At 40.5% G+C, this 13,725-nt stretch overlaps 19 non-coding genes and 1 pseudogene across 19 annotated transcripts; all 20 read left to right on the top strand.

Moving 5' to 3' along the window:
- The first annotated feature begins 229 nt into the window (after nucleotides 1-229).
- LOC150026313 (5S ribosomal RNA) lies at nucleotides 230-348 on the top strand. The gene has a single exon (XR_016522449.1). It is a non-coding gene; the product is annotated as a 5S ribosomal RNA (ribosomal RNA).
- A 558-nt stretch (nucleotides 349-906) lies between these two features.
- LOC150026314 (5S ribosomal RNA) lies at nucleotides 907-1,025 on the top strand. The gene has a single exon (XR_016522450.1). It is a non-coding gene; the product is annotated as a 5S ribosomal RNA (ribosomal RNA).
- A 558-nt stretch (nucleotides 1,026-1,583) lies between these two features.
- On the top strand, nucleotides 1,584-1,702 carry LOC150026315 (5S ribosomal RNA). Its single transcript, XR_016522451.1, has one exon. It is a non-coding gene; the product is annotated as a 5S ribosomal RNA (ribosomal RNA).
- A 558-nt stretch (nucleotides 1,703-2,260) lies between these two features.
- Nucleotides 2,261-2,379, top strand: LOC150026316 (5S ribosomal RNA). Its single transcript, XR_016522452.1, has one exon. It is a non-coding gene; the product is annotated as a 5S ribosomal RNA (ribosomal RNA).
- A 558-nt stretch (nucleotides 2,380-2,937) lies between these two features.
- On the top strand, nucleotides 2,938-3,056 carry LOC150026317 (5S ribosomal RNA). The gene has a single exon (XR_016522453.1). It is a non-coding gene; the product is annotated as a 5S ribosomal RNA (ribosomal RNA).
- A 558-nt stretch (nucleotides 3,057-3,614) lies between these two features.
- Nucleotides 3,615-3,733, top strand: LOC150026318 (5S ribosomal RNA). Its single transcript, XR_016522454.1, has one exon. It is a non-coding gene; the product is annotated as a 5S ribosomal RNA (ribosomal RNA).
- Nucleotides 3,734-4,291: 558 nt separating this feature from the next.
- On the top strand, nucleotides 4,292-4,410 carry LOC150026319 (5S ribosomal RNA). Its single transcript, XR_016522455.1, has one exon. It is a non-coding gene; the product is annotated as a 5S ribosomal RNA (ribosomal RNA).
- Nucleotides 4,411-4,968: 558 nt separating this feature from the next.
- On the top strand, nucleotides 4,969-5,087 carry LOC150026320 (5S ribosomal RNA). The gene has a single exon (XR_016522456.1). It is a non-coding gene; the product is annotated as a 5S ribosomal RNA (ribosomal RNA).
- A 558-nt stretch (nucleotides 5,088-5,645) lies between these two features.
- On the top strand, nucleotides 5,646-5,764 carry LOC150026321 (5S ribosomal RNA). The gene has a single exon (XR_016522457.1). It is a non-coding gene; the product is annotated as a 5S ribosomal RNA (ribosomal RNA).
- A 558-nt stretch (nucleotides 5,765-6,322) lies between these two features.
- On the top strand, nucleotides 6,323-6,441 carry LOC150026322 (5S ribosomal RNA). Its single transcript, XR_016522458.1, has one exon. It is a non-coding gene; the product is annotated as a 5S ribosomal RNA (ribosomal RNA).
- Nucleotides 6,442-6,998: 557 nt separating this feature from the next.
- On the top strand, nucleotides 6,999-7,117 carry LOC150026323 (5S ribosomal RNA). Its single transcript, XR_016522459.1, has one exon. It is a non-coding gene; the product is annotated as a 5S ribosomal RNA (ribosomal RNA).
- A 558-nt stretch (nucleotides 7,118-7,675) lies between these two features.
- On the top strand, nucleotides 7,676-7,794 carry LOC150026324 (5S ribosomal RNA). Its single transcript, XR_016522460.1, has one exon. It is a non-coding gene; the product is annotated as a 5S ribosomal RNA (ribosomal RNA).
- Nucleotides 7,795-8,351: 557 nt separating this feature from the next.
- LOC150026325 (5S ribosomal RNA) lies at nucleotides 8,352-8,470 on the top strand. Its single transcript, XR_016522461.1, has one exon. It is a non-coding gene; the product is annotated as a 5S ribosomal RNA (ribosomal RNA).
- A 557-nt stretch (nucleotides 8,471-9,027) lies between these two features.
- LOC150026326 (5S ribosomal RNA) lies at nucleotides 9,028-9,147 on the top strand (annotated as a pseudogene).
- A 579-nt stretch (nucleotides 9,148-9,726) lies between these two features.
- LOC150026327 (5S ribosomal RNA) lies at nucleotides 9,727-9,845 on the top strand. Its single transcript, XR_016522462.1, has one exon. It is a non-coding gene; the product is annotated as a 5S ribosomal RNA (ribosomal RNA).
- Nucleotides 9,846-10,403: 558 nt separating this feature from the next.
- LOC150026328 (5S ribosomal RNA) lies at nucleotides 10,404-10,522 on the top strand. The gene has a single exon (XR_016522463.1). It is a non-coding gene; the product is annotated as a 5S ribosomal RNA (ribosomal RNA).
- A 557-nt stretch (nucleotides 10,523-11,079) lies between these two features.
- LOC150026329 (5S ribosomal RNA) lies at nucleotides 11,080-11,198 on the top strand. Its single transcript, XR_016522464.1, has one exon. It is a non-coding gene; the product is annotated as a 5S ribosomal RNA (ribosomal RNA).
- A 559-nt stretch (nucleotides 11,199-11,757) lies between these two features.
- LOC150026330 (5S ribosomal RNA) lies at nucleotides 11,758-11,876 on the top strand. The gene has a single exon (XR_016522465.1). It is a non-coding gene; the product is annotated as a 5S ribosomal RNA (ribosomal RNA).
- Nucleotides 11,877-12,435: 559 nt separating this feature from the next.
- Nucleotides 12,436-12,554, top strand: LOC150026331 (5S ribosomal RNA). Its single transcript, XR_016522466.1, has one exon. It is a non-coding gene; the product is annotated as a 5S ribosomal RNA (ribosomal RNA).
- A 559-nt stretch (nucleotides 12,555-13,113) lies between these two features.
- On the top strand, nucleotides 13,114-13,233 carry LOC150026332 (5S ribosomal RNA). The gene has a single exon (XR_016522173.1). It is a non-coding gene; the product is annotated as a 5S ribosomal RNA (ribosomal RNA).
- Nucleotides 13,234-13,725: the final 492 nt, after the last annotated feature.

The following is a 13,725-nucleotide window of genomic DNA, read 5'->3' on the forward strand; positions in this document are numbered from 1 at the left end:
TACTGCCATGCCAAAATCTATCAAAAGTTATGACCACGAGTTCACCTTTTTCGTGCTATTTTTTTTTTTTTTTTTTTCTTGCTGACCCTCTAAATAAAAAAATTAAAGTACCTAGAAAAACGATCCTGAAATAGTGTTCTGTAGCGAGTTATCGCGTTCGGGGTCCAACCATTTTGAAACTGAAGCCCAATTGCAAATCCATATACGCATTGATCTTGCTACACTTGACAGGTGCGATCATACCAGCACTAATGCACCGGATCCCATCAGAACTCCGCAGCTAAGCGTGCTTGGGCGAGAGTAGTACTAGGATGGGTGACCTCCTGGGAAGTCCTCGTGTTGCACTTCTTTTTGTATTTATTGTTTTTCTTCCTGGCCTAAACAATCGAACCACGAGTTCAGTGAGTTATCGCGTTCGGGGCCCTTCGGGAATTGGCAACTAGATTCGTTACGTCATGTCGAACAACTTTCATTTTTTACGCGTCTCCATCCGACTTCCCGATCAAAAGTTATGGCCGTTTGAAGTTTTCCACAAAAAATTCTCAGCAACTCAAAATCTCTCGTTGTTTTCCAACCTGTGAGGACTCCTCCGCCAAATATACCCCCAATAGAGTTACCAGAAAAAAATTTGGATGAAAAATCATTTTTTTACCTATTTTTAATGAATTTTTCAATATTACTGCCATGCCAAAATCTATCAAAAGTTATGACCACGAGTTCACCTTTTTCGTGCTATTTTTTTTTTTTTTTTTTTCTTGCTGACCCTCTAAATAAAAAAATTAAAGTACCTAGAAAAACGATCCTGAAATAGTGTTCTGTAGCGAGTTATCGCGTTCGGGGTCCAACCATTTTGAAACTGAAGCCCAATTGCAAATCCATATACGCATTGATCTTGCTACACTTGACAGGTGCGATCATACCAGCACTAATGCACCGGATCCCATCAGAACTCCGCAGCTAAGCGTGCTTGGGCGAGAGTAGTACTAGGATGGGTGACCTCCTGGGAAGTCCTCGTGTTGCACTTCTTTTTGTATTTATTGTTTTTCTTCCTGGCCTAAACAATCGAACCACGAGTTCAGTGAGTTATCGCGTTCGGGGCCCTTCGGGAATTGGCAACTAGATTCGTTACGTCATGTCGAACAACTTTCATTTTTTACGCGTCTCCATCCGACTTCCCGATCAAAAGTTATGGCCGTTTGAAGTTTTCCACAAAAAATTCTCAGCAACTCAAAATCTCTCGTTGTTTTCCAACCTGTGAGGACTCCTCCGCCAAATATACCCCCAATAGAGTTACCAGAAAAAAATTTGGATGAAAAATCATTTTTTTACCTATTTTTAATGAATTTTTCAATATTACTGCCATGCCAAAATCTATCAAAAGTTATGACCACGAGTTCACCTTTTTCGTGCTATTTTTTTTTTTTTTTTTTTCTTGCTGACCCTCTAAATAAAAAAATTAAAGTACCTAGAAAAACGATCCTGAAATAGTGTTCTGTAGCGAGTTATCGCGTTCGGGGTCCAACCATTTTGAAACTGAAGCCCAATTGCAAATCCATATACGCATTGATCTTGCTACACTTGACAGGTGCGATCATACCAGCACTAATGCACCGGATCCCATCAGAACTCCGCAGCTAAGCGTGCTTGGGCGAGAGTAGTACTAGGATGGGTGACCTCCTGGGAAGTCCTCGTGTTGCACTTCTTTTTGTATTTATTGTTTTTCTTCCTGGCCTAAACAATCGAACCACGAGTTCAGTGAGTTATCGCGTTCGGGGCCCTTCGGGAATTGGCAACTAGATTCGTTACGTCATGTCGAACAACTTTCATTTTTTACGCGTCTCCATCCGACTTCCCGATCAAAAGTTATGGCCGTTTGAAGTTTTCCACAAAAAATTCTCAGCAACTCAAAATCTCTCGTTGTTTTCCAACCTGTGAGGACTCCTCCGCCAAATATACCCCCAATAGAGTTACCAGAAAAAAATTTGGATGAAAAATCATTTTTTTACCTATTTTTAATGAATTTTTCAATATTACTGCCATGCCAAAATCTATCAAAAGTTATGACCACGAGTTCACCTTTTTCGTGCTATTTTTTTTTTTTTTTTTTTCTTGCTGACCCTCTAAATAAAAAAATTAAAGTACCTAGAAAAACGATCCTGAAATAGTGTTCTGTAGCGAGTTATCGCGTTCGGGGTCCAACCATTTTGAAACTGAAGCCCAATTGCAAATCCATATACGCATTGATCTTGCTACACTTGACAGGTGCGATCATACCAGCACTAATGCACCGGATCCCATCAGAACTCCGCAGCTAAGCGTGCTTGGGCGAGAGTAGTACTAGGATGGGTGACCTCCTGGGAAGTCCTCGTGTTGCACTTCTTTTTGTATTTATTGTTTTTCTTCCTGGCCTAAACAATCGAACCACGAGTTCAGTGAGTTATCGCGTTCGGGGCCCTTCGGGAATTGGCAACTAGATTCGTTACGTCATGTCGAACAACTTTCATTTTTTACGCGTCTCCATCCGACTTCCCGATCAAAAGTTATGGCCGTTTGAAGTTTTCCACAAAAAATTCTCAGCAACTCAAAATCTCTCGTTGTTTTCCAACCTGTGAGGACTCCTCCGCCAAATATACCCCCAATAGAGTTACCAGAAAAAAATTTGGATGAAAAATCATTTTTTTACCTATTTTTAATGAATTTTTCAATATTACTGCCATGCCAAAATCTATCAAAAGTTATGACCACGAGTTCACCTTTTTCGTGCTATTTTTTTTTTTTTTTTTTTCTTGCTGACCCTCTAAATAAAAAAATTAAAGTACCTAGAAAAACGATCCTGAAATAGTGTTCTGTAGCGAGTTATCGCGTTCGGGGTCCAACCATTTTGAAACTGAAGCCCAATTGCAAATCCATATACGCATTGATCTTGCTACACTTGACAGGTGCGATCATACCAGCACTAATGCACCGGATCCCATCAGAACTCCGCAGCTAAGCGTGCTTGGGCGAGAGTAGTACTAGGATGGGTGACCTCCTGGGAAGTCCTCGTGTTGCACTTCTTTTTGTATTTATTGTTTTTCTTCCTGGCCTAAACAATCGAACCACGAGTTCAGTGAGTTATCGCGTTCGGGGCCCTTCGGGAATTGGCAACTAGATTCGTTACGTCATGTCGAACAACTTTCATTTTTTACGCGTCTCCATCCGACTTCCCGATCAAAAGTTATGGCCGTTTGAAGTTTTCCACAAAAAATTCTCAGCAACTCAAAATCTCTCGTTGTTTTCCAACCTGTGAGGACTCCTCCGCCAAATATACCCCCAATAGAGTTACCAGAAAAAAATTTGGATGAAAAATCATTTTTTTACCTATTTTTAATGAATTTTTCAATATTACTGCCATGCCAAAATCTATCAAAAGTTATGACCACGAGTTCACCTTTTTCGTGCTATTTTTTTTTTTTTTTTTTTCTTGCTGACCCTCTAAATAAAAAAATTAAAGTACCTAGAAAAACGATCCTGAAATAGTGTTCTGTAGCGAGTTATCGCGTTCGGGGTCCAACCATTTTGAAACTGAAGCCCAATTGCAAATCCATATACGCATTGATCTTGCTACACTTGACAGGTGCGATCATACCAGCACTAATGCACCGGATCCCATCAGAACTCCGCAGCTAAGCGTGCTTGGGCGAGAGTAGTACTAGGATGGGTGACCTCCTGGGAAGTCCTCGTGTTGCACTTCTTTTTGTATTTATTGTTTTTCTTCCTGGCCTAAACAATCGAACCACGAGTTCAGTGAGTTATCGCGTTCGGGGCCCTTCGGGAATTGGCAACTAGATTCGTTACGTCATGTCGAACAACTTTCATTTTTTACGCGTCTCCATCCGACTTCCCGATCAAAAGTTATGGCCGTTTGAAGTTTTCCACAAAAAATTCTCAGCAACTCAAAATCTCTCGTTGTTTTCCAACCTGTGAGGACTCCTCCGCCAAATATACCCCCAATAGAGTTACCAGAAAAAAATTTGGATGAAAAATCATTTTTTTACCTATTTTTAATGAATTTTTCAATATTACTGCCATGCCAAAATCTATCAAAAGTTATGACCACGAGTTCACCTTTTTCGTGCTATTTTTTTTTTTTTTTTTTTCTTGCTGACCCTCTAAATAAAAAAATTAAAGTACCTAGAAAAACGATCCTGAAATAGTGTTCTGTAGCGAGTTATCGCGTTCGGGGTCCAACCATTTTGAAACTGAAGCCCAATTGCAAATCCATATACGCATTGATCTTGCTACACTTGACAGGTGCGATCATACCAGCACTAATGCACCGGATCCCATCAGAACTCCGCAGCTAAGCGTGCTTGGGCGAGAGTAGTACTAGGATGGGTGACCTCCTGGGAAGTCCTCGTGTTGCACTTCTTTTTGTATTTATTGTTTTTCTTCCTGGCCTAAACAATCGAACCACGAGTTCAGTGAGTTATCGCGTTCGGGGCCCTTCGGGAATTGGCAACTAGATTCGTTACGTCATGTCGAACAACTTTCATTTTTTACGCGTCTCCATCCGACTTCCCGATCAAAAGTTATGGCCGTTTGAAGTTTTCCACAAAAAATTCTCAGCAACTCAAAATCTCTCGTTGTTTTCCAACCTGTGAGGACTCCTCCGCCAAATATACCCCCAATAGAGTTACCAGAAAAAAATTTGGATGAAAAATCATTTTTTTACCTATTTTTAATGAATTTTTCAATATTACTGCCATGCCAAAATCTATCAAAAGTTATGACCACGAGTTCACCTTTTTCGTGCTATTTTTTTTTTTTTTTTTTTCTTGCTGACCCTCTAAATAAAAAAATTAAAGTACCTAGAAAAACGATCCTGAAATAGTGTTCTGTAGCGAGTTATCGCGTTCGGGGTCCAACCATTTTGAAACTGAAGCCCAATTGCAAATCCATATACGCATTGATCTTGCTACACTTGACAGGTGCGATCATACCAGCACTAATGCACCGGATCCCATCAGAACTCCGCAGCTAAGCGTGCTTGGGCGAGAGTAGTACTAGGATGGGTGACCTCCTGGGAAGTCCTCGTGTTGCACTTCTTTTTGTATTTATTGTTTTTCTTCCTGGCCTAAACAATCGAACCACGAGTTCAGTGAGTTATCGCGTTCGGGGCCCTTCGGGAATTGGCAACTAGATTCGTTACGTCATGTCGAACAACTTTCATTTTTTACGCGTCTCCATCCGACTTCCCGATCAAAAGTTATGGCCGTTTGAAGTTTTCCACAAAAAATTCTCAGCAACTCAAAATCTCTCGTTGTTTTCCAACCTGTGAGGACTCCTCCGCCAAATATACCCCCAATAGAGTTACCAGAAAAAAATTTGGATGAAAAATCATTTTTTTACCTATTTTTAATGAATTTTTCAATATTACTGCCATGCCAAAATCTATCAAAAGTTATGACCACGAGTTCACCTTTTTCGTGCTATTTTTTTTTTTTTTTTTTTCTTGCTGACCCTCTAAATAAAAAAATTAAAGTACCTAGAAAAACGATCCTGAAATAGTGTTCTGTAGCGAGTTATCGCGTTCGGGGTCCAACCATTTTGAAACTGAAGCCCAATTGCAAATCCATATACGCATTGATCTTGCTACACTTGACAGGTGCGATCATACCAGCACTAATGCACCGGATCCCATCAGAACTCCGCAGCTAAGCGTGCTTGGGCGAGAGTAGTACTAGGATGGGTGACCTCCTGGGAAGTCCTCGTGTTGCACTTCTTTTTGTATTTATTGTTTTTCTTCCTGGCCTAAACAATCGAACCACGAGTTCAGTGAGTTATCGCGTTCGGGGCCCTTCGGGAATTGGCAACTAGATTCGTTACGTCATGTCGAACAACTTTCATTTTTTACGCGTCTCCATCCGACTTCCCGATCAAAAGTTATGGCCGTTTGAAGTTTTCCACAAAAAATTCTCAGCAACTCAAAATCTCTCGTTGTTTTCCAACCTGTGAGGACTCCTCCGCCAAATATACCCCCAATAGAGTTACCAGAAAAAAATTTGGATGAAAAATCATTTTTTTACCTATTTTTAATGAATTTTTCAATATTACTGCCATGCCAAAATCTATCAAAAGTTATGACCACGAGTTCACCTTTTTCGTGCTATTTTTTTTTTTTTTTTTTTCTTGCTGACCCTCTAAATAAAAAAATTAAAGTACCTAGAAAAACGATCCTGAAATAGTGTTCTGTAGCGAGTTATCGCGTTCGGGGTCCAACCATTTTGAAACTGAAGCCCAATTGCAAATCCATATACGCATTGATCTTGCTACACTTGACAGGTGCGATCATACCAGCACTAATGCACCGGATCCCATCAGAACTCCGCAGCTAAGCGTGCTTGGGCGAGAGTAGTACTAGGATGGGTGACCTCCTGGGAAGTCCTCGTGTTGCACTTCTTTTTGTATTTATTGTTTTTCTTCCTGGCCTAAACAATCGAACCACGAGTTCAGTGAGTTATCGCGTTCGGGGCCCTTCGGGAATTGGCAACTAGATTCGTTACGTCATGTCGAACAACTTTCATTTTTTACGCGTCTCCATCCGACTTCCCGATCAAAAGTTATGGCCGTTTGAAGTTTTCCACAAAAAATTCTCAGCAACTCAAAATCTCTCGTTGTTTTCCAACCTGTGAGGACTCCTCCGCCAAATATACCCCCAATAGAGTTACCAGAAAAAAATTTGGATGAAAAATCATTTTTTTACCTATTTTTAATGAATTTTTCAATATTACTGCCATGCCAAAATCTATCAAAAGTTATGACCACGAGTTCACCTTTTTCGTGCTATTTTTTTTTTTTTTTTTTCTTGCTGACCCTCTAAATAAAAAAATTAAAGTACCTAGAAAAACGATCCTGAAATAGTGTTCTGTAGCGAGTTATCGCGTTCGGGGTCCAACCATTTTGAAACTGAAGCCCAATTGCAAATCCATATACGCATTGATCTTGCTACACTTGACAGGTGCGATCATACCAGCACTAATGCACCGGATCCCATCAGAACTCCGCAGCTAAGCGTGCTTGGGCGAGAGTAGTACTAGGATGGGTGACCTCCTGGGAAGTCCTCGTGTTGCACTTCTTTTTGTATTTATTGTTTTTCTTCCTGGCCTAAACAATCGAACCACGAGTTCAGTGAGTTATCGCGTTCGGGGCCCTTCGGGAATTGGCAACTAGATTCGTTACGTCATGTCGAACAACTTTCATTTTTTACGCGTCTCCATCCGACTTCCCGATCAAAAGTTATGGCCGTTTGAAGTTTTCCACAAAAAATTCTCAGCAACTCAAAATCTCTCGTTGTTTTCCAACCTGTGAGGACTCCTCCGCCAAATATACCCCCAATAGAGTTACCAGAAAAAAATTTGGATGAAAAATCATTTTTTTACCTATTTTTAATGAATTTTTCAATATTACTGCCATGCCAAAATCTATCAAAAGTTATGACCACGAGTTCACCTTTTTCGTGCTATTTTTTTTTTTTTTTTTTTCTTGCTGACCCTCTAAATAAAAAAATTAAAGTACCTAGAAAAACGATCCTGAAATAGTGTTCTGTAGCGAGTTATCGCGTTCGGGGTCCAACCATTTTGAAACTGAAGCCCAATTGCAAATCCATATACGCATTGATCTTGCTACACTTGACAGGTGCGATCATACCAGCACTAATGCACCGGATCCCATCAGAACTCCGCAGCTAAGCGTGCTTGGGCGAGAGTAGTACTAGGATGGGTGACCTCCTGGGAAGTCCTCGTGTTGCACTTCTTTTTGTATTTATTGTTTTTCTTCCTGGCCTAAACAATCGAACCACGAGTTCAGTGAGTTATCGCGTTCGGGGCCCTTCGGGAATTGGCAACTAGATTCGTTACGTCATGTCGAACAACTTTCATTTTTTACGCGTCTCCATCCGACTTCCCGATCAAAAGTTATGGCCGTTTGAAGTTTTCCACAAAAAATTCTCAGCAACTCAAAATCTCTCGTTGTTTTCCAACCTGTGAGGACTCCTCCGCCAAATATACCCCCAATAGAGTTACCAGAAAAAAATTTGGATGAAAAATCATTTTTTTACCTATTTTTAATGAATTTTTCAATATTACTGCCATGCCAAAATCTATCAAAAGTTATGACCACGAGTTCACCTTTTTCGTGCTATTTTTTTTTTTTTTTTTTCTTGCTGACCCTCTAAATAAAAAAATTAAAGTACCTAGAAAAACGATCCTGAAATAGTGTTCTGTAGCGAGTTATCGCGTTCGGGGTCCAACCATTTTGAAACTGAAGCCCAATTGCAAATCCATATACGCATTGATCTTGCTACACTTGACAGGTGCGATCATACCAGCACTAATGCACCGGATCCCATCAGAACTCCGCAGCTAAGCGTGCTTGGGCGAGAGTAGTACTAGGATGGGTGACCTCCTGGGAAGTCCTCGTGTTGCACTTCTTTTTGTATTTATTGTTTTTCTTCCTGGCCTAAACAATCGAACCACGAGTTCAGTGAGTTATCGCGTTCGGGGCCCTTCGGGAATTGGCAACTAGATTCGTTACGTCATGTCGAACAACTTTCATTTTTTACGCGTCTCCATCCGACTTCCCGATCAAAAGTTATGGCCGTTTGAAGTTTTCCACAAAAAATTCTCAGCAACTCAAAATCTCTCGTTGTTTTCCAACCTGTGAGGACTCCTCCGCCAAATATACCCCCAATAGAGTTACCAGAAAAAAATTTGGATGAAAAATCATTTTTTTACCTATTTTTAATGAATTTTTCAATATTACTGCCATGCCAAAATCTATCAAAAGTTATGACCACGAGTTCACCTTTTTCGTGCTATTTTTTTTTTTTTTTTTTCTTGCTGACCCTCTAAATAAAAAAATTAAAGTACCTAGAAAAACGATCCTGAAATAGTGTTCTGTAGCGAGTTATCGCGTTCGGGGTCCAACCATTTTGAAACTGAAGCCCAATTGCAAATCCATATACGCATTGATCTTGCTACACTTGACAGGTGCGATCATACCAGCACTAATGCACCGGATCCCATCAGAACTCCGCAGCTAAGCGTGCTTGGGCGAGAGTAGTACTAGGATGGGTGACCTCCTGGGACGCGGTCTCCATCCGACTTGGGAAGTCCTCGTGTTGCACTTCTTTTTGTATTTATTGTTTTTCTTCCTGGCCTAAACAATCGAACCACGAGTTCAGTGAGTTATCGCGTTCGGGGCCCTTCGGGAATTGGCAACTAGATTCGTTACGTCATGTCGAACAACTTTCATTTTTTACGCGTCTCCATCCGACTTCCCGATCAAAAGTTATGGCCGTTTGAAGTTTTCCACAAAAAATTCTCAGCAACTCAAAATCTCTCGTTGTTTTCCAACCTGTGAGGACTCCTCCGCCAAATATACCCCCAATAGAGTTACCAGAAAAAAATTTGGATGAAAAATCATTTTTTTACCTATTTTTAATGAATTTTTCAATATTACTGCCATGCCAAAATCTATCAAAAGTTATGACCACGAGTTCACCTTTTTCGTGCTATTTTTTTTTTTTTTTTTTCTTGCTGACCCTCTAAATAAAAAAATTAAAGTACCTAGAAAAACGATCCTGAAATAGTGTTCTGTAGCGAGTTATCGCGTTCGGGGTCCAACCATTTTGAAACTGAAGCCCAATTGCAAATCCATATACGCATTGATCTTGCTACACTTGACAGGTGCGATCATACCAGCACTAATGCACCGGATCCCATCAGAACTCCGCAGCTAAGCGTGCTTGGGCGAGAGTAGTACTAGGATGGGTGACCTCCTGGGAAGTCCTCGTGTTGCACTTCTTTTTGTATTTATTGTTTTTCTTCCTGGCCTAAACAATCGAACCACGAGTTCAGTGAGTTATCGCGTTCGGGGCCCTTCGGGAATTGGCAACTAGATTCGTTACGTCATGTCGAACAACTTTCATTTTTTACGCGTCTCCATCCGACTTCCCGATCAAAAGTTATGGCCGTTTGAAGTTTTCCACAAAAAATTCTCAGCAACTCAAAATCTCTCGTTGTTTTCCAACCTGTGAGGACTCCTCCGCCAAATATACCCCCAATAGAGTTACCAGAAAAAAATTTGGATGAAAAATCATTTTTTTACCTATTTTTAATGAATTTTTCAATATTACTGCCATGCCAAAATCTATCAAAAGTTATGACCACGAGTTCACCTTTTTCGTGCTATTTTTTTTTTTTTTTTTTTCTTGCTGACCCTCTAAATAAAAAAATTAAAGTACCTAGAAAAACGATCCTGAAATAGTGTTCTGTAGCGAGTTATCGCGTTCGGGGTCCAACCATTTTGAAACTGAAGCCCAATTGCAAATCCATATACGCATTGATCTTGCTACACTTGACAGGTGCGATCATACCAGCACTAATGCACCGGATCCCATCAGAACTCCGCAGCTAAGCGTGCTTGGGCGAGAGTAGTACTAGGATGGGTGACCTCCTGGGAAGTCCTCGTGTTGCACTTCTTTTTGTATTTATTGTTTTTCTTCCTGGCCTAAACAATCGAACCACGAGTTCAGTGAGTTATCGCGTTCGGGGCCCTTCGGGAATTGGCAACTAGATTCGTTACGTCATGTCGAACAACTTTCATTTTTTACGCGTCTCCATCCGACTTCCCGATCAAAAGTTATGGCCGTTTGAAGTTTTCCACAAAAAATTCTCAGCAACTCAAAATCTCTCGTTGTTTTCCAACCTGTGAGGACTCCTCCGCCAAATATACCCCCAATAGAGTTACCAGAAAAAAATTTGGATGAAAAATCATTTTTTTACCTATTTTTAATGAATTTTTCAATATTACTGCCATGCCAAAATCTATCAAAAGTTATGACCACGAGTTCACCTTTTTCGTGCTATTTTTTTTTTTTTTTTTTCTTGCTGACCCTCTAAATAAAAAAATTAAAGTACCTAGAAAAACGATCCTGAAATAGTGTTCTGTAGCGAGTTATCGCGTTCGGGGTCCAACCATTTTGAAACTGAAGCCCAATTGCAAATCCATATACGCATTGATCTTGCTACACTTGACAGGTGCGATCATACCAGCACTAATGCACCGGATCCCATCAGAACTCCGCAGCTAAGCGTGCTTGGGCGAGAGTAGTACTAGGATGGGTGACCTCCTGGGAAGTCCTCGTGTTGCACTTCTTTTTGTATTTATTGTTTTTCTTCCTGGCCTAAACAATCGAACCACGAGTTCAGTGAGTTATCGCGTTCGGGGCCCTTCGGGAATTGGCAACTAGATTCGTTACGTCATGTCGAACAACTTTCATTTTTTACGCGTCTCCATCCGACTTCCCGATCAAAAGTTATGGCCGTTTGAAGTTTTCCACAAAAAATTCTCAGCAACTCAAAATCTCTCGTTGTTTTCCAACCTGTGAGGACTCCTCCGCCAAATATACCCCCAATAGAGTTACCAGAAAAAAATTTGGATGAAAAATCATTTTTTTACCTATTTTTAATGAATTTTTCAATATTACTGCCATGCCAAAATCTATCAAAAGTTATGACCACGAGTTCACCTTTTTCGTGCTATTTTTTTTTTTTTTTTTTTTCTTGCTGACCCTCTAAATAAAAAAATTAAAGTACCTAGAAAAACGATCCTGAAATAGTGTTCTGTAGCGAGTTATCGCGTTCGGGGTCCAACCATTTTGAAACTGAAGCCCAATTGCAAATCCATATACGCATTGATCTTGCTACACTTGACAGGTGCGATCATACCAGCACTAATGCACCGGATCCCATCAGAACTCCGCAGCTAAGCGTGCTTGGGCGAGAGTAGTACTAGGATGGGTGACCTCCTGGGAAGTCCTCGTGTTGCACTTCTTTTTGTATTTATTGTTTTTCTTCCTGGCCTAAACAATCGAACCACGAGTTCAGTGAGTTATCGCGTTCGGGGCCCTTCGGGAATTGGCAAACTAGATTCGTTACGTCATGTCGAACAACTTTCATTTTTTACGCGTCTCCATCCGACTTCCCGATCAAAAGTTATGGCCGTTTGAAGTTTTCCACAAAAAATTCTCAGCAACTCAAAATCTCTCGTTGTTTTCCAACCTGTGAGGACTCCTCCGCCAAATATACCCCCAATAGAGTTACCAGAAAAAAATTTGGATGAAAAATCATTTTTTTACCTATTTTTAATGAATTTTTCAATATTACCTGCCATGCCAAAATCTATCAAAAGTTATGACCACGAGTTCACCTTTTTCGTGCTATTTTTTTTTTTTTTTTTTCTTGCTGACCCTCTAAATAAAAAAATTAAAGTACCTAGAAAAACGATCCTGAAATAGTGTTCTGTAGCGAGTTATCGCGTTCGGGGTCCAACCATTTTGAAACTGAAGCCCAATTGCAAATCCATATACGCATTGATCTTGCTACACTTGACAGGTGCGATCATACCAGCACTAATGCACCGGATCCCATCAGAACTCCGCAGCTAAGCGTGCTTGGGCGAGAGTAGTACTAGGATGGGTGACCTCCTGGGAAGTCCTCGTGTTGCACTTCTTTTTGTATTTATTGTCTTTTCTTCCTGGCCTAAACAATCGAACCACGAGTTCAGTGAGTTATCGCGTTCGGGGCCCTTCGGGAATTGGCAACTAGATTCGTTACGTCATGTCGAACAACTTTTCATTTTTTACGCGTCTCCATCCGACTTCCCGATCAAAAGTTATGGCCGTTTGAAGTTTTCCACAAAAAATTCTCAGCAACTCAAAATCTCTCGTTGTTTTCCAACCTGTGAGGACTCCTCCGCCAAATATACCCCAATAGAGTTACCAGAAAAAAATTTGGATGAAAAATCATTTTTTTACCTATTTTTAATGAATTTTTCAATATTACTGCCATGCCAAAATCTATCAAAAGTTATGACCACGAGTTCACCTTTTTCGTGCTATTTTTTTTTTTTTTTTTTTCTTGCTGACCCTCTAAATAAAAAAATTAAAGTACCTAGAAAAACGATCCTGAAATAGTGTTCTGTAGCGAGTTATCGCGTTCGGGGTCCAACCATTTTGAAACTGAAGCCCAATTGCAAATCCATATACGCATTGATCTTGCTACACTTGACAGGTGCGATCATACCAGCACTAATGCACCGGATCCCATCAGAACTCCGCAGCTAAGCGTGCTTGGGCGAGAGTAGTACTAGGATGGGTGACCTCACTGGGAAGTCCTCGTGTTGCACTTCTTTTTGTATTTATTGTTTTTCTTCCTGGCCTAAACAATCGAACCACGAGTTCAGTGAGTTATCGCGTTCGGGGCCCTTCGGGAATTGGCAACTAGATTCGTTACGTCATGTCGAACAACTTTCATTTTTTACGCGGTCTCCATCCGACTTCCCGATCAAAAGTTATGGCCGTTTGAAGTTTTCCACAAAAAATTCTCAGCAACTCAAAATCTCTCGTTGTTTTCCAACCTGTGAGGACTCCTCCGCCAAATATACCCCCAATAGAGTTACCAGAAAAAAATTTGGATGAAAAATCATTTTTTTACCTATTTTTAATGAATTTTTCAATATTACTGCCATGCCAAAATCTATCAAAAGTTATGACCACGAGTTCACCTTTTTCGTGCTATTTTTTTTTTTTTTTTTTTCTTGCTGACCCTCTAAATAAAAAAATTAAAGTACCTAGAAAAACGATCCTGAAATAGTGTTCTGTAGCGAGTTATCGCGTTCGGG

The sequence above is a fragment of the Phaseolus vulgaris genome, chromosome 6 (genome assembly GCF_051622355.1).
Source record: "Phaseolus vulgaris cultivar YP4 chromosome 6, ASM5162235v1, whole genome shotgun sequence".
Lineage (NCBI taxonomy): Eukaryota > Viridiplantae > Streptophyta > Magnoliopsida > Fabales > Fabaceae > Phaseolus > Phaseolus vulgaris.